Source organism: Cupressus sempervirens, chromosome 1 (assembly GCF_028749045.1).
Source record: "Cupressus sempervirens isolate cs-2001-9-10 chromosome 1, ASM2874904v1, whole genome shotgun sequence".
NCBI classification, from domain to species: Eukaryota; Viridiplantae; Streptophyta; class Pinopsida; order Cupressales; family Cupressaceae; genus Cupressus; species Cupressus sempervirens.
Genome location: NC_143118.1, coordinates 613,546,492 through 613,573,915, shown reverse-complemented (window position 1 = coordinate 613,573,915; position 27,424 = coordinate 613,546,492). Strand labels below are relative to the sequence as shown.

The following is a 27,424-nucleotide window of genomic DNA, read 5'->3' as shown; positions in this document are numbered from 1 at the left end:
GACAGGTTGGACACTTTGAGAGCCAGATGCTCGGTTCATGGATGTGATCATGGTGTCATGGATTTTGGCATGACATGATTGGATATACAGGTACATCCTTGATGTTCATTAGCTTGGATTTCTGATTCAATTATGGTGGTATATCTTCTTGCTTGAGGATCATGGTTATTTAGTTTCTTTTGAGGAGCTCATGATGTGCACTTTGAGTTCTTTGATAGTTTGATGCCTTGGTTGATTCTCATGGTTAGAGGATGGGTTTTCATCATGATGTCATGGATAGCTTGGATACACGGTTTAGTGGGAGCTTGTGACAGCAATGGGGTGACAGTGCAGGATTAGTTCCTGGTTTAGTTTGGATCTTCATGTAGGAGATGGATTTTATGATGCCATAGGTGACTTGGTACCATGGTTGAGTGGGAGTTGTTGGCATTGATATATTTATTGAGTGTTTGTAGATGTTGGAGGTTTGTCTTAGATCCTGTTGCTGCAGAAGCATCTTTGACATTTGCATGGTGCACTTGTTATCTTCATGGTGTATGAAGATGGTTAGATCTTGAGGACTCATGGAGTTCTTGGTTATCTTCATGGTATGTGGAGATGGTTCTTCTTGGTATGTGGAGATGGTTTTTCTTCATGGTGTATGGAGATGGTTGCATCTTGAGGACTCACAGGGTTCTTGGAAAAGGTGTGGTTTATGCTTTTATTTGGCATGTTATCCTTGGTATGAGGATGGTTTCATTATTATGTCATGGTATACTCTTGATACGCGTTTAGAGTTGTGACATGTTATGGTGTGTTCATATGGAGCATGTTATCTCTTTAGTTGAGATGGTAAGATCATGTTGTCATATTTATGTTCCTGAGGCCATGGTTGGAACTTTGACATTGATCTTGGTTTAGTTTCTTGGTATTGAGTACACTGATCATAAGCTGGATACTTCATGATATTGCTATGTTGCATTTGGAGTTGGCATGGATTGATTGGTTACAAGTGCTCATGGATACTTAGAGATGGTGGTGACGCTGATTTCTCTTGGATTAGAGAAGTATTTGTTGGGACGGTTGATGGTTTCAACAGGAAGTCCGAGGGGTAGTCACCTGATATGGACTTGAGAGGAGATTGTTCTTAGATGAGTCTTGGTTGGAGACTTGGGTATCTTGATGAGCATTCTCATTCCCCACTCTTGGTCTACTCGACGGTTTGCTACTTGAGAGGTATAGCCCATTGTTTCTCTCAGTTGCATTATATTTATGCTTGTCTTTCATGGATATGGATCTTGAGCTATGGTACATGAGTTAGTTCTGGAGGGTTCATTTGAGAGATGGTTTAGCATTGGTTATCTCCATGTGCATATGTTGTTATGCTGGTTGAGTTTGAGAGATGGTTTTATATTGGGCATATTCCTTGGTTTAGGAATGGTTTTATTGAGTTTGATCTTCTTGTGAGAGGCTTACATCCATGATGAGTTATATGGTATGGTTTGGGTGTTGTTGAGGCTTCTTGTTGGGGTTTTATGGAGGAGATCATATTTGCACAGTTTACATCTAGAAGTGTGTGTAGAAGGACATGATACAGGTTATGATTTGCATGGTTTCTCTGATCTTGGTTATCTTCCTGGATGTTTAGTTTTTCCTACATTGGATTTGAGATTGGTTGGAGATTGTGATCACTAGTTTGTGCTCATGTATGTCATGTGAGAGATGACATGGTTATTCCTTTATCTCTTTCCTCTATTGGTTGTGGAGAATTTGGGAGACTATTGGAGACTTGTTATGATTTTTTTTCTTGCAGGATATCAGTTTATGTATTGTGGACGTCCTTGACACTACATGGATTCACTTCTTTGAGATGTGTTGAGTGGATTGGTTATAGATTTGACATTATCTTTTGCAGTGGGAGCTTCTTGGTATATATGTGGCAGGTATTGCTCTTGAGGCTTGTGATTGCAGGTTATAGATTGGATATGTCGGTGATATGAGGATTCACTTGTTATACCTTCGAGGTATGGATAGTTGGATGGGTTTGGCACTTGATGTGGGTGCTATTTCAGCTATGGATATTTTGACAACTATGAATACATGTGATTACCTTTGGATCAGGTTATTTGTGCTTGGAATTTCAGTTGGTATAGGATTTTATGATCTTCTAATGCGACAGGTTGGGTGGTTTTCTCTTTGGATGGCTTCTATGTATGTCCAGTGGTAGTGGCATAATAGGAGGTGAGATCATTCATGTTTGAGATGCTGAATACTTTGATTTTGTTGCGGGTACCAGGATGGAGCACTTGGTGTATTTTGATCCATGATGGTGGATGTGTTGGGAGGGATTGTTCCCTTGTTCATTTATGTGGCTACGGATTGACCCTATGCAATGTATACAACAAGTGGGAGATTGTTGAGATAATGGGTGTTGCACACATTGCATAATATTGTTATTTTATTATTTTATTTTTTATTATGTAATGTTGTACCTAGATGGACGTGCAACATGTAAAGATTTCCATGAAATATTTTTGATGATTTGTATTGTAACAGTGTGAAAATATTTCTTGTAATTATTTAATATTGGGGAAAAGAATTAAATGCCCAATATTAAATGTGGGGTCAGTGGGTTAGGTAGCACATGGTTTTAGCACATGGTTTATGTAATACCACTTAGTGGTTTTGTGGGACTTGCTACTATATAAGCAACCACAAGGGTAGTTGTTGTAGAGTGAAGAGAGAGAGAGTAAGAGTGATAAGGAGAAGACAAAAGGCAAGAGTCAAGCGGGACAAGGCTTGACATGTTAGCCAAGGGAGCATTTGTGAAGGTTGAAAGCATGGCATGGGATGTGTGGATTCATGCTTGTTCACATAGTTTGCTCCATTGTGGCTATGGCCATGAAGGCTTCCATGGTTGTATGACAATGGTATTTTTGCTGAATAATACATGGTGATGGATGCTTTTGGAGGTTGGGTTTTTCCCTCAATGAGGGTTTCCCAGGGTATATCTTGTGTCACATTTTATGGGTATGTTGTCTATTCTCTTGCATGTGGATTTTAATTCCATGTTAATTTCAAATTTATTATGGGTTATGTGGAAACAGTTATATTCTTTGTTGCCAAGTTTCCTTACAATTCATGCCTTGGGAAGACACATTTCGTCCCAACAGAGTTTGAGGGTAATATCTATATTTTCCCATTAATGTGAGTTAATTATCATTTCATATCCTCTTTTGACACTATATTTACCTCTATTTAAGGCACCCCATATTAATTTATCCCTCATAGCTTTATGATTAACTTGACTATTTTCAAGAAATTGTTCATAAATTTGTTTCTCCCAAGTTGGCAAATCTGTTTCTTCAACTGATCTCTACTTCTGACCTCCATGTTGGTCATCATTAATAATTTGTTGATAGTCACTAACATGATATCCCTATAGATTTTCTAAAATTAGCAGGTAGGTTAAGGCTATCGGGTGGAGGAAGTCCATCCCATAAATCTTCCCAAAATAGAGCATCCTCACATAGGCCAGTGTCCCAAGTAAGATAATTAGATATAAGGGGATGGCACTGCAACATGAAATTCCACATTGTTGATCCTTTCGATATGTTTCTAGTTTGAAAAAAAAGAGAAAAGGACCTTAACTATTTAAATATTTGTGAAATAAATGTTTTGCACATTCGCTATTGTGTTCTTCATATATCCACCAAATTAGTTTTTCTCCTAAAGCTTCATTTTTCTAGCTCCAGTTCTTTATGTCTAAACCTCCACATTCTTTAGGTCTGCATATACTTTCCCATTTTATCGAAGTTTGTTTCTTCTTCTCTTTAGTGCCTTGCTAGAAGAATTTCCTTAACTTGTTGTCTAAGCTTCTTTTTGCTCCCTTGGTAAGTGGAAGACATGACATTTGGTATGTTGGAATGACATATAAAATTATTTTAATCACGATTGTTCTTCTAGCTTTAGTAAGCCATTTCCCTTGCCATCTTTCCATTTTTTTCTTCTATTTTTTCAGATATAAGATTACATGTTTTACTTTCTTTGGAATTTTTTCCCAATTGAATGCCAAGATATTTACAAGGAAAGCTCATTTTGTGTATCCCATTGTATTACAAACATTTCTCTCTATTTTCAAAAGAGTATTGATAAAGAAAATCTTCGATTTATCATAATTCACTTTTAGTTTAGATGCTTCCATATAAGTTTTAATTATTTGTTTAAAGTTACCTGCCTCTTCCATTGTACTTTCTCTTGGAAGGATGGTGTCCTATACAAATTATTAATATGTTATTTTAGGCACTTCCTCTATTATTGAGATTCCTCTAATTTTTCTATCTGATTGAGCCTTTTTTATGGCTCTGCCAAAAACTTTGATCATTATGATAAAGAGGAAAGGAGAAATTAGATCTCCTTGCCTAATACCTCTAGAAATGCTAAAGAAACCTTCATGTGAGCCATTAATGAGGAGGGATATTTTGGGAGTTGAGATACAATTATATATTAAATTGATCCACTGGTGAGAGAAGCCAAAGGCTTCCATAGTTTTACATAAAAAGTCTCCAATCTACTTTATCGTAAGCCTTATGAATGTCTAACTTCATAAGCATACACAATTCCTCGTTGATTTGAGCCGAATGTATCAGTTCTTGGATAATGATTATACCATCAAAGATTGACCTACTCAAAACCAAGCCAAATTGTTCTTCATAAATCAGTTTAGGTAATACTAGTTTCGTCCTATTTGCTAATGCTTTAGAGAGTATTTTATAGATGGTGTTACATAATGGTATGGGCCTAAAGTCCACTGGTTCCTCATGTTCTAATTTCTTTAGGATTAATGCTAAAAGGTATTATTAATCCCAACTAAGAGAGATCTCAAATTTTTGGTTACCTCAATAGCCTCCCATAGATAATAGCCCAAAATATCCCAACATTTTTGAAAGAAAAAGACTTGAAAACCATCCAGATCCAAAGATTTATTTGGATTGAAATTAAAAAGGGCTTCTTTAATTTCTTCTAAGGTGAATTTCTTATTTAGATATTTGTTATCTTCTACTATTAAAATTATGGAACGTGTACTTTTCATCTTGTTTTGAGATATTAGATTAGACGATTCAAAGTTATTTAAAATATTATTAGAATAATTAACAAAAACTTCTGCTATTCGGCTTGGGTTTTCTATTTCATTTCCATCATTGTCCTTGATTTTCGTAATTTTATTTATATTCCTTCTGTTAAGAGTGTTGTTGCAATTTTTCTTTTTGTGTTTCTCTCCCCTTCTGTTAACTATATTTGGCGTGATTTCTATTTCCAATATATTTCTTCTTTACCTAGGATGTTTTCCTGTTTTGTGAGAAGTTCTTTTTTCCTAATATATTTATCATTATCAATTCCTAGTTTTATAATTTCTTCATTAAGTTTTTTTAGTTCCTCTTCATTTTCTAATTATTCTGAAAATATGTTGTTAAAATGCTCTTTATTCCATTTTCTTATTTTCTTATCTTATCAATTTCAATTTTACAATAAAACAAAACATTTTTGACTCTTCAACTTTACCATCAAGCCACCATTGCTTTATATTTTAAGAAAATTATCATCAAAGAACCACATTTTCTCACATTTAAAAGGATTCCTAGATAGTTTATTTAATTCACCTATTTCTAACCTAACCGAAAAGTGACAAGATCTTGGATTAGGAAGTATGAATACATTAAAAGAGAAATAGAAAGTGCTTAGATCTCATTTATAAATGAATCTGTGTAGTCTTTCAACTAAGTGGCATAATTGTGATATTCTATTATTCCAAATAAATGTCTCGTCAGTGGTAGGAATACCTATTAGATTGTTCTTTGAAAACCACTCTCTAAAATTTGTCATCACTCACATTAATGTTTGTGGACCACCATTTTTCTTCTTTTGAGTTTATGAGAGCATTAAAGTCTCCCCCTAAAAAGAAGTTTCTCGATGGATTTGCCTCCACGAAGTTACTTATTTCATTCTATACAACTTTCTTGTCTTCTGTTGGTATTGGTTCATAAACATTTATAATTATGAGCTGAACTTCACTTTTAAAACTTCTAATTTTCCCTCATCCAACTATTTTTAGTAACTTGTGTAGTAAAATCAATCTTCCTTCGATCCCAAATAATTCCAATTCCTCTAGAAGCCCCTGCTAATTCTATTATTTATGTTTTCCAAATTCTCAATTTCCATCTTAGTTTCTCCCCCTCTTCTTTCTTTAGTTTAGTTTCTTGTATTAGAATTATATTTGATTCAAATAAAGATAAATTATGCTTGAGCAAATGTTTTTTGTTAGGGGTGTTTAGTCCCCTAACATCCCATGTTGTAAGTTTTATTTCTCTATGGGAAGGAACTTCCTCTTCCCTACATGAAATAAGTGATTAATCTTCTTTTGATTACCGACCTTACTTATAATTGTTTTGAGTTCGACTAAAGATTTCCTCCCATATTTTTTGCTTTATTTTCCATAGTTTGGATGGACTATGTCATTCCTATTTATTGCAATGCTTAAATTATCTAAATTGCTACATGCATTATCTAAAGTGGTTGCTAATGATTACTATATTATGTTATATAGAATTACAATAAAATATTAAAATTAGAAACAAAACCTTATATTAATTATATTTAGATATCAATTTTATTATTATTAAAATTTAATAAAATAAATATATAATTATATTAATAACATATAATAAATTTATTAAAGTAAAATATAAATTATATTTAACTTAATTGTTAAAATTAGACAATTACTAATTGCACTTTTTGCTAGGTGAAAACATTAATCTCAGACTAAGAAGCATGATTTTCTAGCCCAAACAATTTGTGAAGAATGTGCTTTAAGTAGTGTTCCCCTTACATTTTTTATCCATGTTTTTCCTATGTCCTCATGAACTAAACTTGAGTTTAGAAACTATATATATATTTTCATGGAGGGTTCAGGCTAGCGAGGCACGAAGCCTGTGAGCTACCAACTAGCCAAAGTTTGGAGAAAAACCGATTTATCTTTATCTATCAGTGATTTCGAAGATTTCCTAGTGTAGGATACAGATTTATAAAAATTTCAGTCCAATATAAATTAGTAGTGTTACGTGTGCGAGTGCATTAAGGATCATAAATTATTGTGCAATTTGCAGGGTGGAAGAATTGAACTAGAGTTAAAATTTCATTTCAGTATTGAATTATCCCAGCCAAGCATATTTATTCGAGCCACGAAAGAAGGCCGTATAATTTTTTTGACTAGCCTGAAAAGGGTTTGAAGCGTTTGCCTTAACTCGATTCAATCCAGCCAAAAAGGAGGCTATAAACTCTGGTGAAACGTTCTCATAATCAGCTGTACCAACCAGTAAGGGTGTCAAGTTGTCAGTAAAAAAGGCTTAAGGAGTGTTGTACCGAGCTGTACATCAAAAAGGTAAGAAAGAAGAGCACGCTGATTGGTTTGTAGGATATTTATGCAGTCCAAATCGGCACTTTAGTTTGGGAAAATATATGATTTTGCAATATTACTACCTCTGTAAACTCTGATCAAATCATATTGTATCACAAAACATTGCATTTGATTAAAAATCTGCTGTAAACATTTTATAAATTTCCTCCTTTGAAATGAAGTTAGAAGGAGTGGCTAAGAACTGAAGAAATATTTTCTGTCATAGCTATTCTGATATTGTGTCAAAATAAGACTATATGCAAACTATTTGACGAAATGCCTACAAGATAAAATCGGTAAAATTGCAAGTATGAAACAATATAGATTGGTAGGGCTAATTATTTTCAATTTCAAGACAACGTTTAGCAGTTGACTTTGGCATTTCTATATTTGTACTTCTAACATTTCATAAAAACATATTTTGTTTGGTTATTCAAGGTCACGGATATGATGGTGTTAGTTTCATTATATATTTTTTGTATACATACTTATCTTGAAAGTTAAACTTTCTTGGTTTCCAAGTTCTAATCTCTTTCCTTTAAATACTCCATGGGAGTAAATTATCTTAGGGCTATCCAATCTCAACTCTGTCTATCAACTCCCATTAGCCCGAGTCACTGGGTGTGCCCTTCCCTTTTTTATTAATAATCGATATGAGTCTATTCTATACAATGAATCACGGTAAACTCTTTATCTTAGACAGTTCACGGAATAAATTTTCTGTTTTATTTGCTCTGTATGCTTATATGCTATGCAATGCCTCTAATTTCAGAAACATGTGTTTTTTGTGCCTTTTCTACATTTTTTTTGAATCCATATTTTTCCCCATTCAAAACCTTATTTTTGGTCAAAAAATCATATACTTTACACACACACAGATATGTGTAAGTTTGCGGGTTTTTTTCTGCTATATGCTGAACCCGTCCCTCTCTAAGGCTTTTTCTTACTCCCTACCATATAAAGGACAGAGTCTAAATAATTCATTCTCTTTGCCTAAAGTATCGATGATGTAGCTTCGAGACTTATATGTTATGGTAAATCAATGTTATTGTAGTTGTATTAAACAAAGGAGATGGAAGCTCCTCATATAGATGTAGAAAGATGATGTTTCTAAAAGAAACAATTGTGAACTAAAGACAGAAATAGAAACGACGTAATAAACTAAGACTAACTAAGATGCCCATTAAAGAAATATCATAATATTCTAATACCCTCCCTTAATGGTCTTTGTCTAACTGATGTCTTTTGGTTACAAAAGTTTCAAAACATTTTGCTGCTGCTGAGACCCTCTCTGGATCTGCGAAATGTAAATGACCAAGAAGTCAAAATCTGCCCAAAAACGAACAGATTAGGGTGTCCCCTTCTTCAGAATGCTTTGCAACAGAAGGCAAAAGCTTACCATTGACTCTACCAATGAGAAGAGTTTGCCACTAACCCTACTAGAATCAGCAAAACATCTGACCATAAATCATCACAAAACATCTAACTTGATGTTGGATAACGAAGTTGCTCTTCCTTGGAGACATAGACAAACACTAAGAACAACTAGCACAATTTTGAGGAAAAATCGACAAACCCTCCAAACTTTGCAGATGAGCATGATGTCCAAACAGACTACAAAAAACCATGATTTTTTCTTAGGAGAAAAATTGGAAAAGCCAAATATGATTTTTGAGGTGAAAAATCAATCAAAACTAGACAATAGAATTCAAGACATGGATCAGAGAATACAAAGCTTCGCTGTTTTAGGAAAACGGTAAAACCCAACAAATAATTTTTGCGGAAAAAATAATATACCCGCAAAAGAATCCCATACAGCTTTGCGAATTACATAATCATAATTTTTTTTTGAGGGAAAAAAACTGTAAAAATCCTTAAGAAATGTTTTTAAGGGAAAAAATTATGGAAAACCTATCAAATAGCTATTTTAGGGAAAAAATTATGAAAACTCAGTAGAAAAATCTTCATGTGGCAAAACGTCAGACTTTGCATGGCAACACAACACATGCAAGTGCATGCAAGCACATGCAACAAACTTGCAAGTACATGCAACCCTAAAAAATCAAAGACTTTTGTTGCAACCAAAAAATCACAGGATCAAAGCCCTTAACCAGGCTTGGGATTTCCAGCAAAAATCTTCGAAGATGAACCATACATCTTTATAAAATACTTGCCACTGGAAAAAATTCTAGATGAAAAGAGGCTTGAATTTTTCTTAAAAAGCTTGCCAAATTTTATGAAATTCCATTCACCTGCTTTGGTACCATGTTATGATAAATCAATGTTATTATAGTTGTATTAAACAAATATTATGAAAGCTTTATATAGATTTACAAAGATGATGTTTTTTTAAAAAACAATCAAGAGCTAAAAACAAAAATAGAAACCACCTAATAAATTAAAGAGTAACTAAGATGTCCAGTAAAGAAACATTAAAATATTCTAATAATATCTTTCTTCCTTATCTGAGATAGTTGTCTCTAATTGCAGGTTGCGGATTCTCCTTTCAATGTATGTTTTTGTTATTCTTTCTTTGCTGCTGTTGATATTATTTGGAGACGTTTGTAATATTCAGCTAGTTATCTTTCTATTACTGCCAATGAGTATTCTTTCATATGTTTCATTGGCTTAAGGCATTGAATGGACAAATCGGTTCATATACCCATACGATGGAGAAATTGAATGGACAAGCCATTCAAGATATTGAAGAGCCACCTTCTTGTGCAATGACAGTTGTTTCAGTTGACATGAGACGCTGACAATGAAGAGTCTGAATTTTGTGTGGTGGTTGGGTTTATTCTTGCATGGTACTTGTAGTTTGTTTTATGTTATGGTTCCGGAGATGCTGTTTATGATGTTCCTTGTGGTGGTGATCATATACAGGTTGACTGCAACATTCATTATTATTAGCATAGTCATAAGTGTGAAGAACAAAAATCATTGGTTCTATATTTTTTTTTTGGAGTATTCTCTATAGTCATTGTTAAGTGTCCTCAGATTTAGAGGAGAATCATCATTGCTTCAGCTTGTGTCTTGTAAATCAGATTCTTGTTTATCATTAATAAAGTGTAATGTCCCCATTTTTGGCAAGTCTGTGCAGTTGATGGAGTTAGCTCATCATAGCAACCCTCATGAGCTAATAGGGTGTTTTGAGGGTCCCAATTGTGGACTTATTATTTTTAGTAAGTCTATCTTTGGCAGTTGCTATTTTTGGCAGTACAGTGGGTGGCTTTGGCAGTTGGTCGTTACCTGGAGTAAACAAGGTTTATAATTGCATGAGTTCTTATTTATTCATTAATAATTAAGTTAGCATTATTATAATAATATTTATGTTATTATAAGAATGACATTAAGAGATATTTCTGAAAAGGGTTTTTGGAAAGTTTCAAGTGTTGAGTTCTTTTGGGAAACTTCCACAATTTCTGAAGTGGAGTTTTTTAGGAAACTTTGGCCAACAATGGATTATAAATAGGAGCTCATTTCATTTGGAAAAACACGCTTGAATATTTATTTGTTTTTGATGCCTTTATGGCTTTTTCGGAGTTTTTTGAATGGTGTGCCCTTGCTGAAGTATAAGGGTCTGGTTACGAGTTATGCATTGATTACATAGTTGAGGTATTGTGGAACAAGTTCTAAGTACTGTACTAATTCTCCTTACTATGCTCACTATATCTAAGGAGAGATTTATTCTATGGTGTGATTTGAAGGAAGATTATTTTTTGGAGTTTGTATTGGATTTGTTGTGAGAAGTTTCTGAGAATTATGAGAATTGCCTTGAAGTATAGCTTGCAAATTGCTGCTGTTGTAAAGTAATTTGCCAATTATTCTCACTATGTCTAAGGAGAATTCTTTGCTGGCAATATTTTGTGGTTTGGGAAGAGAAGTCATTGAGATTTTCCTGACCGATAGCTGGAGTTTGTGGTGGGTGTTAATTTAAGATATCACTTGTTTGCGTTTTAATTTGGAGGGCAATGATTTGATTGTCTTTGCACAACAAACAGATCTTGAGGCAAATCTTATCAATAGGGATTGGGGCGGCATCTCATTGTGTTTGCAAGTTATTCCTATATGTGAGAGCTCATTACATCAGCTGCATGTGAATTGGCAAGCCTAGCATACTTTATTTTGGACCTGCAATCTGTCACTTGGATCTGCGATCTACCCTTACTGAACAACATTCAGTCCTTATCATTGGCATTTGACATCCCAGGGATAGTGTTGCTTATTTAGCAATCATGTGGTGCCAAAGGGTGATCAAAATATTTATTTTGGAACCGTATCTACCAATTCAGAGATCAAATCGAACACCCAGAGATGGAGAACATTGCTAATTAATCGATAGTGTTGACTATGCAAATCAGGTTCTAGTTTGTTGCTTATTGTTCTTAGAATTTCATGTAATTAGAGAATGCAATTAATTTAAATTTGAATTGCAGTTGTGATGATTCAGTCATTAAAGTTATTTTATTTGAGGTTTTATCTTTACTTTAAAAAAAAAAAACATATATCCAGAAAAATACAAAAAAACCATAAAGAGAAACACAAAATCCAAAATGTTTCTCATTTTCAATCAGCAAATAAATATAAGGCTAGAAGGGGTTTTTACAGTGGTATCAGAGTGGTTTCTTGCCAGCTTGTAGGAATTGGGCTCAGTTTGATTAGTGCTTTGTTAGAATTGCAGTTTGTATTTGATCCATGGCTGATGATAGGAGATTTGTACCGGGTATGCACTATACTTGAAGAGGACGTACCACTCCACCTAGGGAAGGTGAACCTAAGATATAGTATGCTTCTGGTGGTAGTTGAGCTGGTTAAGGCGGGTTAGGAGTTAGAGACGTGAATGTTGACAGAGAGGCTATGCAAACATTTAGGAACTTGACAGCCATACAACAACATATGACAAGAATACTGTAGTAGTTATCTACACTCTGCAATAGATAGCACTTCTTCGAGGATGGAGTAGGGAGAGAGCTCGAGATGTTTTTGTTGGTTCTCATAGATCTCAAGTCGAGGATAGAACCCGAGATGGTGATAGGTACAAAGATGCAGATTGGGTTCGAGTTGAGGATCGTGGCGGATTAGCTGACAGAGTTGACATATGTGATAGGCCATATAGGTCCACATTTTTGAGACTTGAGGTGGATGCGGTCGGTATTGAGTTTGAGGCTGCTCCTTTTGTTGATGACATGGTGGCACACTTTGCGGAGTGGGATGATTTACCATAGGCTATTAAAGATCATCTGAATTTTGATAGGTTTTTGACTAAAAAATGGGAGCATTCCAGAGCGAGGTCGGCACTTGAGAGACAACGACCTCGACAGATTGAGTTACAACAAGTTACCAATAAGATGACGTTGGAACATTTTGATGGTACCGGGAGAGTTACAGCTCGAGCTTGGATTCACAAGCTTGACACATACTTGGCTTTGTGTCCTATGTTTGAGATGGACGCTTTTAGATTTGGAGTGTTGCATTTAGATGGAGTTGCCCATGATTGGTGGTACCATGGGTTAGTTTCTTTGCAACATGATCAGATCACTTCTTATCAAGAGTTCATGGATTGTCTGATCGAGAGGTTTGATAAGAAGGATCCGGAGGTTACTTCCATGAGTTGGCTTAGTTGAAGCAGTTTGGTGGATTGGCGAGTTACATCAGTGAGTTCCAGAGGTATTCAATAATAGTTAATGATATTTTGGAGTGCAAACGAGTGATGTTATTTATGGAGGGATTGACTGAGCCACTCCGTGGATGGGTGAAGTCATTAGATCCATCTTCTCTACGGATAGCGATGAGGAAGGCACGAGACTTGGAGTCCTCTTCTCGAAGCAAGGTTGCTTCGAAATCTTTTGCTCTTTCGTCCGATGATGAACCCCCACCAATGCTTTTGCTGGTGCTTAGTGCAACTTTCACTTAGGATTGCATGCATCCTTCACAACACGTGCTTGACACTTGTTGTTGGTGACTCCATAGGCCTTTGTGCTAGTGTTCCTCCTGTGTGCTTGCTAGCATTGTGTTTGTTTGTACTATAGCTCTACTTACGGGCATGCACTTTTGTTCTTGAGCTAGATATTGCTTCGCTGGTCTATAACTATTGGTTCAACATTTCTCCTGCTACTGCTTCTTACCTTTTTCCGCCATGTCAGCCTCGACTGAGACCCCACAATCTCAACCAATTGAGACCCCACAATCTTAACCCTTGTCTAGAACTTATCAGATTCTTTGTGATAGCATGCTCAAGTAGGAATCAAAGAACCAACTTCTCAGATATTCTTTGCAGTCTCTTTCTCAGACAATTCTAGAACTGAACCAACAATCCATTTCAAACACTACACTCTTGACCAGCTTCTCTGCTAGCTTCACCACTGAGGTAGTAGAATTCAAATCTCATCTTGACTTCGTCATTAGGCAACTTGATGAGATTGACACCATGAAGGAAAAGCAAACTGAAATGGCAGCCATACGTTCCTCTCTGCAGTTTGAGACTGAACAAAAAATCTAAATGCTAGCCTCACTTTGCAACAACATTGACGCTGCACGACATGTGGGTGTGGACAAGTTTGTACAAGGGAAACTTGTTGATGAATGCGTTAGGCACATACGTGAGCTCAACTTGCAGATTTGGGTCCTTCCACCTTCCATTGCTGACCTTACTTTGGCCGGGTACTCCTTTCTCAATGACTAGCTTGGCATCACTGACATTTCATTGGATAGATGCTAGCTTGGCATGGATAACGCTCTATCTCTAGTTCCTCCCGTTGTCTAATAGGTTGCGGGTTCTTAGGACGGAGAGGAAGTTATTCCCTCTTCCCACTAAGATTTATCTTGACAAGGATCTTACAAAATCATAGGTGGCAGGACTGTAACACTCTAGGAATCTTGTGGCAGAGGCTATGCGCAATGGAAAGTGGACGGTTATTTGAAATCCCCCTTCCAGTGGTTGGGAACTCCGCCAAAGTCAAATTACTGTCTCGCCAGCAGTTGGGCTAGCATGGGTCCAACTCTAGCTCTTTGCTTGTCAACTGCTAGAACAAAAATGGCTGGTCTCTTTCAAGATGCGGTCAGGTTTGTGGATATTTTGTTTGTTACGAAGACCCATGAGAGCCCTGCTAGTTCTCTAACGGGTTATGTTGGGTATCGGTGGCTATTGGTTTGGAAGGATGAGGTCCGCTTTGGGTGTTGTGCATGGTTTGGGGGTATTGCCTGTTGGATTAGAGATGGTATCTTCAGTTCTATCTCAGTGGTCCATTCAAACACCTCAACTAGATTCTTGTGGATCTGTATCGATTATACTAGTTGTCATCATAGAGATATCTACATGGCAGATTGTTACTTCCCTCCGGCCTCCTAACCATATGCCATGCACAATGTCGAGAATGGAGACCCTTTAATGGACTTGCATGAGTGCATTTCCAAATTTGTAGCCATGGGTGACATCATCATCTAAAGGGATTTTAATGCACATACTCGAGATCTTTAGACTGTTTTCATGATTGGGGCTCAAACTTGATTTGCACTTCAAAGATGGACCCTACCATCATGGTTCTTTAACGCCTTTTCAAGGACTGCCATGGGACTCTCTCTAGTTACATTCCCACCTCCTCCAGCTTTGTGAGTCTTTTGATTTGGTGATTTTGAATGACCTCTCTTTCTTCCTGAGTTCTGAGCTTTTCACTTGCTAGCCTCATTGTGGCGGGGCTAGCATGGTGGACTATGCTCTGACTTGTGCCTTCTTCATTCCCTCCATCCGTAGTTTCACTATCTCCTGCCTCCCCTTGGTCGATCACGCCCTCCTCAGCCTCGCAGTTCGCTTTTCTCCCCACTCCTCGCCCTACCTTCCATATTCCTCATCTGCTGGTCCTTGCACCCTCATCCTTTTCCGCTTTGCCGAGAGCGACTGCGACCTGTTCACCTTCCATCTTAGATGACTCCTCCTGTTCGATTGCTTCACTAACTCTTGCCAAGTTTCCTCCATGTTTGACTTACTGGCTGCTTCGATTCGGGAGTTGACTTTCCACTCCATCCCCCACTACATGCCCCACTCGCACAGTCCCAAGTGTCAGAACACTTGCCCTATGAACCAATGGTTCGATGAGGGTTGTAAAGGCTTCCACAACTCTTTGCATTCGACCTTAGTAACTCATTCCCCTGTTTACACTAGGCTGCTACACTCTTACCACTACTTTCTTCGCTACAAGAAGTGGTTGTTCATTGTGTCAAAGTACATATCCCTTTATGACATGCTCATCTGCAACCCCAAGCTCTTTTGGCGTACCCCGTTCCCCACCACCCCCCTCTACCCCCACTTGACTTCCGTTCCCTCACCCTCCACACCTCCACTCTTTATGACATTCTTGGCCAACCTCCTCTTCACCTCACCCCTCTCCCTCACTGCCATTTCTTCACCCCATCTAGGATTTATGAGGCTATCAGATCTATGAGATACAACAGAGTGGCAAACGAGGAAGGGCTCCAGGTAGAGCTCTTCAGGCTTGATAGCTTGGTCTTGGGCTCCTTCCTCCCTACACTCTTTAACATGCTGGTTTGTATTGGCTTTCTGGATCCTTGATTGCGTTGTGTGACCTATCCTATTCACAAGGCCGGTTTGGCTTCCGACCTCAACAACTATAAGACCATTGTAATTGGGGGCCCCTTCGCCAAACTTTATGCTACGGTACTGAATACTATCCTATCCAATGAGCTCGACATGAGGCTTTGTAGGGCAAGGGGCTAGGCCAGTTTTCATACCGACTACCCCAGAGTATGGACCATATTTTGATGCTGCAGGCTATTATTGAGGAGGCTCGACACTGCTTGACGAAAGTCTATTTGTGTGTTGTGGACTTTCGCAAGGCCTTTGACTCCATTCCTCAAGTGGCTCCTTTTTTAGAGACTTGGAGATTTTGGGATCTCTGAGATTTTGTTGATTGCTATTATGGGATCATATGAGATTGTGGTGGGTAGATTTAGGACTCCCAGTGGTTTCTCCGATCCAATCTAGAGCACCATTGTGGTGAAGCAAGGTTGCCCTCTCTACCAACCTTGTTCAACGTTTACATTGATGAGCTTGAGGCTTTTCTAAGTGATCTCTCTCTCCTCAATGATGGATGCTACTTACACTAGGTCTTGATCTCCATTCTCCTCTTCGCTAATGATGTAGCTCTTTTGCCTTCTTCTCCTGATGGTCTTTAGAGGCTTCTTGATGGAGTAGCTTCCTTTTGTGACATACGACAGCTTGCGGTGACCCTGGGTAAGACTTGGGTCTTGGTCTTCAATTGTTTGAGGACCTCACATCTCCATTTCTACTTCAGGGTCAGGAGTTTGAGATTGCATCCTCAAACACTATCTCGGTGTTAGGTTTTTTGGACCCCGCTTCATCTTGAGATTTGCCATTTAGCCCAAGGCCAACAAAGGGACAGGTTCCCTCACCATGCTTGAGAGACAGTGCTTCAAACATTCTTTTAGGACAATACGTCTAAGTTGTCCCTCCTGGACTCCTTAGTCAAGCTGATAGTACTTTATGGTTCAGTGGTGTGGGGGCCCTCTCTCTTGGACTCTGACTGAGCCTTGATTGAGAGGGTCCAAACCCTTTTCCTTTGGCGTATCATTAGATGTTATTAGTCCACATCGTATAGTATTATCCTTGCCGAGTCTAAAGCTCTCCTATTTAGGCTTAGGGCCATCTTTGATCTCACTTGGTTTCTTCACCGTCTTTGTGGTTTCACAGACTCCACAGATAGTTGTCATAGATACCCCTATCAGGCTTACTTCTCCATAGTTGACATTGCTAGATTCGACCTTACCACTAGGGCTCGTTGCTGGTAAGCCCAGGCCACTACTTTTCTGGGATCTGTTGGGATCGAGATTGACTGCCTCCCTCCTTTCTAGTTCTCACTAGATGCTCTCGCTCACCTGCTTCCCTCATAGCAAGAGTTGAACGGGCATGTGAGACTTGATATGTACAGGCAGTACATTATCACAACTTGGAACAACCCTCCCTAGGGGTTACGTCCTCAGATGACCTTTTATGCTGAGCACTTCTTATATATACATGATGAGATTATCGGATGTCCTGACTACTCATCTTGGCACTAGAGCCACGCCTTGCTAATGCAGGAGCATCCTAGGTGCAAGAGCAATCTTGTATAACCCAAAAATATTTCCTTTTTGTTTCTTGAATAAGAGTTGTCTTAGTGTAGAGGAGTTGTTTTTGGAGGCTTGCTATTTAGTAAGTTAGTCATACGAGCTCAGAATGTCCTAATTTTAGAGGTGGATGTTCATCTTGGATATATCAGACTGCCAGTTGAGGCTCAGTGCCATATCATGAGTATCTGTGGAGTAATTGTGGATTTTTGGTGTGCAATTTTGGAATAAAACTTTAGCGTCATCGTTGAAAACCTTAGAGGCCTCGGATGGGCTCCAAAATGAGGTCAACCAGACCTTGTGTGAGTAGAGCTCTATAGATTAGAAGTTGAGGATTCCAGAAAGTGGTTATAATAGCCATTTTGAGCAACGGTTCGAAAGTTATGGCCTTCCGAAGTTGGGCCGACCAAAATGCCCAAAATAAGTGTCAAAGGTGTATTGGGCCGACTCTATGTAATTTTAGAGTTAGTTGGTCTCAAGGGTTAGGGTTTGATGTCTAAAAACATCCCAGACGATGTAAAAATGCCTATTTAAGGAATGCCCGTACATTGTCTACAACAACTTTGGGTGATAGTTCGCAACTCTACGTTGCAAATAATTGTAAGGAAGGCACCCATGTGGGTTTGCATATTGTATTTCAAAATTCTATAATTCCACATTTGCGGCGATAATAAGAGGCCCATATTTTGTTCTTGTAATTTGTTGTTATTTCTTTGTTTCCGTTATGTGTTTGTGGTATTAAGGGGAGCACCCTTCAGCCTCAACAATTTGCGAGAACAAAATATGGGCTTCTTATTATCACCACAAATGCAAAATTATATAATTCTGACATAATAAGCAAACCCACATGGGCGCCTTCCTTACAATAATTTGCAACACATAGTTGCAAACTATCATCTAGAGTTGTCCTAGACAATGTATGAGCATTCCTTAAATGGACATTTTTACACTGCTTGGGAAGTTTCTAGACATCAAACCCTAAACCTTGAGACTGACTAACTCTAAAATTACATATAGAGTCATCTCGATACACCATTGACACTTATATTGGAAATTTTGGTTGGCCCAACTTTGGAAGGCCACAACTTTCAAACCGTTGTGCTGATTGGCTATTGTAACCATTTTTCAGAATCCTTAGCTTTTGATCTACAAGGCTCAACTTGTTCAAACTCCAATTGACCTCATTTCGAAGCCCATTCGGGGCCTCTAAGGTCTTCAGCAATGAGCCTGAAGTTTCTATACCAAAATTGCACACCAAAAATTCGCAATAACTCCACGAATACTCATGATATGACACTGCACCTCAGCTGGCAAGCTGATATATCCAAGATGAACATCCACCTTTGAAATTAGGACATTTCGAGCTTGAATGATTGACTTACTAAGTAACAAGCCTTCAGAAACAACAACTCTATATTGAAACAACCCTTATTCAAGAATCAAAAAGGAAATATTTTTGGGTGATACAAGATTGCTCTTACATCTAGGATGCTCCTGCGTCAAACACTCGAGGTAATTTGAGAAGTGACCCCGTCACGTGTCTAGTGTTCAGAGGAAAACCAAGGCAATTAACCTCCTCCTTTGCTAGCCATGATGAATCTTCTACCAACCTCCCTTTCCATTTGATCACGTGTTCTTCATAAGTTCTGTTCTTTGTACTTTTGCCAACATGGCTATCCAGTATCTTCTCAATCTACTTTGTAGCCGAATTAGTTGCTGGAATACTCCACTGTGCTTCTGCAACTTCATATCCATCACCTCCTTCATAATACTCTATCAAATCTAAAATGTTAAATACTGGTGAAATATAATAATACGCAATTCAACAGGCAACTCCACTTCATAGGCATTTCCAGAATCATGCCTCTTCACTATCTTGTACGATCCAAACTTCTTTATTTTCAGCTTATTATATGTACCCACTGTAAAACGCTTCTTTCTCAAATGAACCATGACTTCATCTCTGATCTGAAATTCCTTATACTTCCTTTTCATATCTGCTTAGCTTTATATTGTGTATTCATCTTAATAATGTCCTTCCTCACCTCCTCGTGGATATTCTTCAAATGTTCAACAAATTTTTCTGCTTCAGCACTACTTATTTCTCCTTTATCCATTGTCTCAATTTAGAGGCATTTATGGGATTGCTCCCATATACAATCTAGCATGGCGATTTACCAATAATTCTGTTATAATTCTGTTGACAGAATTATTGTATGTAAATTCTACATGTGGTAAAATCAAATTTTAACCCTTTGGTTTACCTCCAACCAAGCATCACAACAAATTCCCCAAACTTTGATTCACAACTTTGGTTTGTCCATCAGTTTGTGGATGATGTGATGAACTGAATTTCAAACCTGTCTTCAATTTTTTCCACAATGTACGCCAAAAATACCCAACAAACTTGGTATCTCAATCTAAAACTATACTCTTTGGAAGATCGTGTGGTCTCACCACTTATTTGAAAAATAACTCCGCCACATGAACAACATCACTAGTCTTCTTGCAGGAAATGAAATGTGTCTTTTTTGAAAATCTGTCAACCATTACAAATATTGAATCTTGCCCTTGCTGTGGCCTTGGTAAACCAAAAACAAAATCCATGCTAACATCCTCCTACAACTTCTCTTGTACAGGTAATGGTTGATATAACTCAGTATTCTACTTCACTCCTTTTGCCATCTAACATACTTTGCAACTTTGCACAAACTTCTTCACATCTCGTTGCAACTGTGGCGAGTAATAATTCTTAGCAACCAAAGCAATTGTCTTATCTCTACCAAGGTGTCCAGCCAACCCTTCATTATGCTTCTCCTTGATGAGATTCTCTCATAGAACTTCTGGTAATGCACAATTGACATCCTTTGAGCAACATACCATCTTGGATTATAAAATCCAACCATTTCGTCCTATCAAGTGTAACAGGTTATGCACAAGCCTTCCAAGCTTCGGCAAAATCAGGATCCTCTGGATATAAATTCTTGAGTTTCTTGAACCCAACCACCTCAATTTTTCTGTCAGCAAAAGATGTCTTCTACTAAGAGCATCTGTAAATTTCGTTAGACTTTCCACTCCTATGTTTCAAAACAAATGTATAACCCTGCAAAAACTCAACCGACTTCAAATGTCTTTGGTTCAATTTTCCTTGACTATTCAAATATTGCAAAGTTTGATGATCAATATACAAAACAAATTTTTTAAGAAGAAGATAATGTCTTCACTTCTTCAACGCCTGAACTATAACATAAAATTCCTAATCATAAACAAAATATTTTCTTTTGGCATCATTCAACTTTTCACTAAAATAAGCAACAGGTCTACCTTCTTGGCTCAAAACAACTCCTATTGCAGTACCACTAGCATCACAGTCTACTTGAAACACCCTATTCTGGAAGTGCTAAAACATGCTGCTCTGTAACTTTTTGATTCAACAGATTAAAACTCTTATCTGCTCCTACAGTCCACTTAAATTCTTTCCTATCCCCTCTCATTGTTTCAGTCAAAGGCCCACAAATACTACTAAAACCTTTGATAAACTTTCTGTAAAAATTAGCTAGTCTATGGAAAGATCTTACCTTAGTCGTACTCCTTGGAGTAGGCCATTCAAGGATAGCCTTCACTTTCTCAGGGTTCATTTTCAGACCTATTGATACTACAAATCCCAAGTACACCAATTCTTTCTTCACAAAACTGCACTTCTTCAAATTTATTAGCAACGTTTCTTCTCTCAACTTATCAAAAACCTTACGGATGTGCATCAAATGCCCCTCCAATGTCTTGTTAAAGATCAATATATCATCTAGGTAAACAATGACAAACTTACCCAAAAACTCCTTCAGTACCTCATTTATGAACCTTATGAAAGTGCTTGGTGCATTGATTAGCCCAAACGGCATGACTAATCGCTTGTACAATTCTTCCCTTGTTTTGAAGGCAGTCTTCGACTCATCTCCTTCTACGATGTGAATCTAATGGTACCCACTCTTCAGATCTATCTTTGTGAAATACACAACTCCACTCAAACAGTCCATTAAATCATCCATCCTTGGCAATGGAAATATGTACTTGATTGTGATCGTGTTGATGGCCTGCGAATCTGTGCACATCCTCCATTTTCCATTCTTTTTTGGTGCTAATACTGCTGGTACAACACATGGACTCGGGCTCTCTGGAATCAACTCCTTTTGCAATAACTCATACACTTGTCTATTCAACTCCTCACTTTCTATTGGTGTCATTCTATGCATTGCCTTGTTTGGCAAATTGGCTCCTGGGATCAAGGTCATTTGGCGACTGATATTCCTCACTAGGGTAATCCATCAGGTACATTATCTGACACAATATCAGGAAACTCTCCTGACAAATCTGTAACTTCTATAGGTACCTCTTCTACTTTCTTTACCATCTTTTGGGATTACAACAAAACACATACGCTCACACTTCATACCTTTGAGAAATTCATTTCCATCAACAAAACACATTTTGATGACACTATATACCTTTTCTTCTTTCTCCTTTAACAACTTCAACTTTTATTTCACTCCATCCTTTGTCAAAGTGTAGGTATTTGCTCACACATCATGTACAACATGTTTGTCAAACTGCCATGACCTACCCAGCAACATATGACATATGTTCATAGGTATGATATCACACAACACCTCATCCTGGTAGCTTCTAATCTTGAACTTCACTAGGTATTGCTCAGTGACCATGACCTTGTGGTCATCTTGCACCCAGGGAATACGGTATGGACGCAGGTGTTTTTGCCTCTTGAGATTTAATTTCGTGACCATCTTTTTTGACATCAGATTGTCAGTGCTTCCACCATCAATGATCACATCTCAACCCTTATCTTTACATTTGCAACTTGTGCGAAACAAACTCCTCCTTTGATTAGGTTCATTCTCACCATTCAGCAAGCATTCAGCAAGACTCTTCGATTAATTAGGACTTTTCCTCTTTCAGCATTTTCAAAATGAGATGATTTGGTATCTTTGTCAACATGCGCAACTTTGGCTTGACCTTCAGTTCTTCTATCTATCCTTCTTTGGCATTGGGAACATTCAAATGCTCTATGCTCCTCTTCTTCACCATGAAAACATTTTCCATGAAAACCTCCTCTTCCAAATCCTTGCCCTCTTCCTCTCTCTCTATTGTTTTGATCATGGAAATGTTTGAAATTGTTTCCCCTTTGGTTCTGATTGCTACTGTTGGCCTCATCCTTGTTCTTGTTCTTGTGATCATCATTTTGGCCTCTATAAGACCGTCTGCCAGATTTTCCACCATGACCTCTTCCACTATTCTTGTTATCGAACTTCTTGTTCAACTTTTTCTCAACTCTTAGGGCATTCATTCGAACTAGACTTAGTTCCTCCCGAATGCTTGGCCTCAACCCATTAAGATAACGAGCAACTTTCTCTTTATCAACTTACACATGGCCAGTTCTGATGAGAACTCAATGGAATTCCTCGGTATACTCTGAATAGATCTTACCGCTTGCTTCAACCCTTGCATTTTTTTTAGTAGGTCAAGATCATAATGCATTGGAATGAATTATTGCTTTAATTTAGCTATCATCCGATCCCATTTGATGATTTTGAACTTTCCTCTTTTATTTTGCTCCAATCGAATCTCCTGCCACCAGATCTTCGCATGTCCCTTTAGTTTCGCCTTTGCGAACTTGACCCTATCAGGATTCTTAATATCTTCATACTCAAAGTATTCCTCCAATTCATTGATCCAATCGATCAACTCCTCTGGATTAAGATTTATCAAAAATGTGGGAACCTCAAACTTAGGTCTTTTTCCAATTTTGGAGATGGCCTTGAAAAGTCATTCTTCTTTTGGGTTTAGAACTGCCTCTACTTCAACATTTTCTTCTTATTCGCCTTCATCGTCACTTTCATCTCTTATGACAAGATTTATTCCTTTGTGCATTTATTTTTCCAATGTTTGCATCTGTTTCTGGAGGGCTCTAAACCCTCAGGTAAAACATCTATAGCTCTTCCACCACGCCCTCTTCGTGGAGGCATTTTTCGTGCTTATGCTGAAATGCTAGTGCAACTGCCTCACAATCGACGATTAGTCTACATGCTCACCCTAAACAACGGTCCTAGTGCAACTGCCTCACAGTTGACAATCTGTTTACACACTCGGGAACTCTTGCTCTGATACCTACGTGATGAAGGTACTCTTTGATACCAATTGATGAAGGGTGCTCCTCTTAATACCACAAACACATAATAGAAACAAAGAAATAACAACAATTTGTGAAAATAAAATATGGGCTTCTGAATATCCCCGCAAATGCAGAATTACAAAATTTTGAAATACAATATGCAAACCCACACAGACGCGTTCCTTACAATAATTTGCAACATAGAGCTGCGAACTATTACCAATAGTTGTCCTAGAAAATGTACGAGCATTTCTTAAATAGACATTTTTACACCGCCTGGGAAGTTTCTATACATCAAACCCTAACCTTTGAGACCAACTAACTCTAAAATTACATATATAGTCAGCCTAATACACCTTTGAAACTTATTTTGGAAATTTTGGCCGGACTAATTTCGGAAGGCTATAACTTTCAGAACGTTTCTCTGATTGACTATTATAACCCCTTTTCAGAATCCTCAGCTTCCGGTTTACATGACTCGATTTGTTCAAGCTTTAGTTGACCCCATTTTAGAGCCCATTCGGGGCCTCTAAGGTCTTCAATGATGAGCCTGAAGTTTTTATACCAAAATTGTACACCAAAAATCCGCAATAACTCCATGAATACTCATTGAATGATGTTGAGCCTCAACTGGCAGGCTGATATATCAAAGATGAACATCCACCTCTGAAATTAGGACATTCCAAGCTCGCATGACTAACTTACTAAGTAGCAAGCCTCCAGAAACAACAACTCTGCACTGAGACACAACTCTTATTCAAGAAACAAAAAGAAAATATTTTTGGATGATGCAAGATTGCTCTTATACCTAGGATGCTCCTATATCACTTGCATATCTCTCTGGGGTCCTTCAAAGTTGGCTCATACTGGCTTAGATTGAAACTGACCACTGTATTGATAGAAAGGATCAAATCTGTTGGCTATGTGACTTGGTGGAGGCAGAGACAAAGACCCACTTCATTTTTCGATGCCCCACCTACTACGAGATCAAAGGGAGATTCTATTGTCTATTCAAAGGTTGCAAGTCCCTCTCAACCTTTTTAAGATACATGGATCAACAATGCCTTGCACTCTACCTCAAGGAGGCTACTCAGCTTCACAAACACACCTTAAAACTTCTATTTCCCTAGAGCTAGGACTCAGACGAGCTTATTATTGCCTTTTTTTTCACCCATGTCTCCTGCTTGGGCTGTGAAGTGGCTATCCAATACCTTTATCTTCTGCCATTCCAGATTTGTAAGGCCCTGCAGCGGGTTCACTCGATGTCACTTCTCCAACATTACTTAGAGACGACCTAGGGCTCGAAGTTTCTTGAGTCCAACCCTTCGGTGTGGACTTCATGCCTAGGAAGGACCCTTAGTCCTTGCTTTTGTGGTTCTTCCTCTTTTGCTTTCTTTTTTTCTTTCCCTGGACATCGTTTGGTGCTCTCCTTTTTGGCTGTTGTCTGTAATCTTTCAGTCCCTTAGACCCTTTTGTTTGTCTCTTGGACATTAATGCATTTATCTTATCTTATCTAATTTATGTGGACCAATGTCGGTGGCTTATTTGAGTAGATTTTGGTATTATGTAATTTTTATTGAGGACTATTCTTGAAAGTCTCAGATTTATATCTTAAAATCTATGGAATCTGAAGTACTTCATATATTCAAAGAATTCAAAGCTCAGGCTGAAAAATGTTTGGAAAAAGGATCATGATTTTGAGATATGATAATGGTGGAGACTACACTTTAGCAGTCTTTCAATTTTTTTGAATTGAGGCAACGATTAAGAGGGAGTTCTGTGTCCCTTACAACACTAAACAAATGGAGCACTTAAAGAAAAAACAGATCCAAAGTTGAGGCTGTCAAAGCCATGATTCATGATGAAAATTTACCAACTGTTCTTTGAGCAAACGCTTCTAGAACTATAGTCTATATTTAGAGTCGAAGTCCTTATAAAATTTTAGGGAATATGACTCCTAAAGAGGCCTTCACAGGTGTCAAACCCAATGTTAGACACTTAAGAATTTTTGGTAGTCATGTTTATATTCATGTTTTAATGATAAAATATCTAACTAGAACCATCAGACAAGAAAGGTATATTTGTGGGTTTCAGTGAGTCTTCTAAGGTCTACAGGATTTATTGTAATGTCCGCATTTTTAGTAGGTTCCTGTAGTTCGCTAGGTCAGTTCACCATCGCGACCCTCGTGAGCTAATAGTGGGATTTGAGGGTCTCAGTGGTGTGGTTATAGGCTTTCTAGCAGCCTATGGTGTGTTTTGGCCCCATTTGAGGGACATACTATTTATGGTAAGTCAATCTATTGGTTCGATGAGTTCAGTTGAGTTAGAGGACACGCTCACTTTTTTATTTCAAGCTTCTAGTTTGAGCTCCAAGAATCTTGGAGGGAGCATCTATTTATTGTAAATCACCCGGTAGGTTCATTCGTCATCTTTCATCATCAGGATCGCTTTGGTGTTGTCAGATTTTGATTTTGATGCTTCTTCAACTGTTTTCGCAAGACGGGTGAATTATTATTATTATCTAAATACGTTGAGGTTGCTATTTTTGTTGGTTGTCTTAGTATCATAGCTCGTTGGAACCGCGATGAAAAGTTTTAAATCATGGGAACAAGAAGTGTCAGAATTTTAAGTTATGGTAGAAAAGGTCATTTTCGGAGCCAAAAGCAATTAATCAATTAGTTTATAATGACATTTTATTATATTTTAATGTTGTATGTGGGAAGCTTCCTAAGTGAAGTTCATCTGGGAAACTTTGTGCCATTTGGAGATTATAAATATGAGCCAATTTGATGAGTACAACATTCGATTGATTATTTACTTTTGTTACTTGTGAGGAGCTTTTGAGTTTGTGCCCTTGTTGAAGTATAAGGGTTTTGAGATCCGAGAATTGCATTTGCAATCGCTTTGCCATTTAGCTGCTGAGTTATAGCTAAGTTTGCCTAACTTCTCTACTGTTTCACACTGTGGCTGAGAAGAGATTTATTTTCTATGAGTTTGTTAGCATCTCCTTTATTGTGGTTGACTATGGCTAGGAGATGCTATTTCTGCTGAGAAATGCACTTGTTAGAGAATTGATATTTGGAGTCTTTTCTTGTTGGTGCTTCGTTCTTCTATTTGAAAGATCTGATCCGTACATATTGGCATTGCCAAGGTTGGCATATTTGGCGGCTGAAGGGCATTGACTTTGCCATTTTTCAGACCTGCGTTTGACAGGGAAAGCTTGCAATTTTGTTAGAGGGCTGTGTTGGACAGTACAGGGCCTCAATTGAATTTTAATGGGCTTGCAATCAGACCCTAAGAACCCAGGAAGCTATTAGAGAAGGCTGTGATTAGTATTGGAGGCAGCACAAGTACTAACCCTTCCTAACATGGCTGCCAAAAGTTACTGTCAATGACTGCTGTATGGAATGTTCGAGTGTTCAAGACTGCTGGGCAGATTGTTGCATCTTTTGGCCTTTGTATTCCTGCATCCATCATCCAAGTTCCATTGTAAACACATTTAGTGTATGCAATTTCAATTTTCAATTGTTGACTGTCATGTAAGCAATCAGATTTGCATTGAATTAAGATGGTTATTAGTCTATGTGATTGTGTTAGTGTCAGCATACACATTCACTTGAAAATTGTGCTTACAAAGTTGTGATACCAATAATGATTTTAGTATT

General features: G+C 37.8%; 1 protein-coding gene across 2 annotated transcripts in view; it reads left to right on the top strand.

Moving 5' to 3' along the window:
- The first annotated feature begins 6,879 nt into the window (after positions 1 to 6,879).
- LOC149579403 (HIT-type Zinc finger family protein) overlaps positions 6,880 to 27,424 on the top strand; it is a 168,253-nt gene continuing 147,708 nt past the window's right edge. The window contains exons 1-2 of one of the 2 annotated variants that reach the window (XM_089832511.1): positions 6,880 to 7,048; positions 7,146 to 7,420. The gene's annotated coding sequence lies outside the window, so the exon portion shown is untranslated. Of the gene's footprint in view, positions 7,421 to 27,424 lie in introns of both variants that reach the window. The other variant, XM_089832517.1, reaches the window with a different exon arrangement.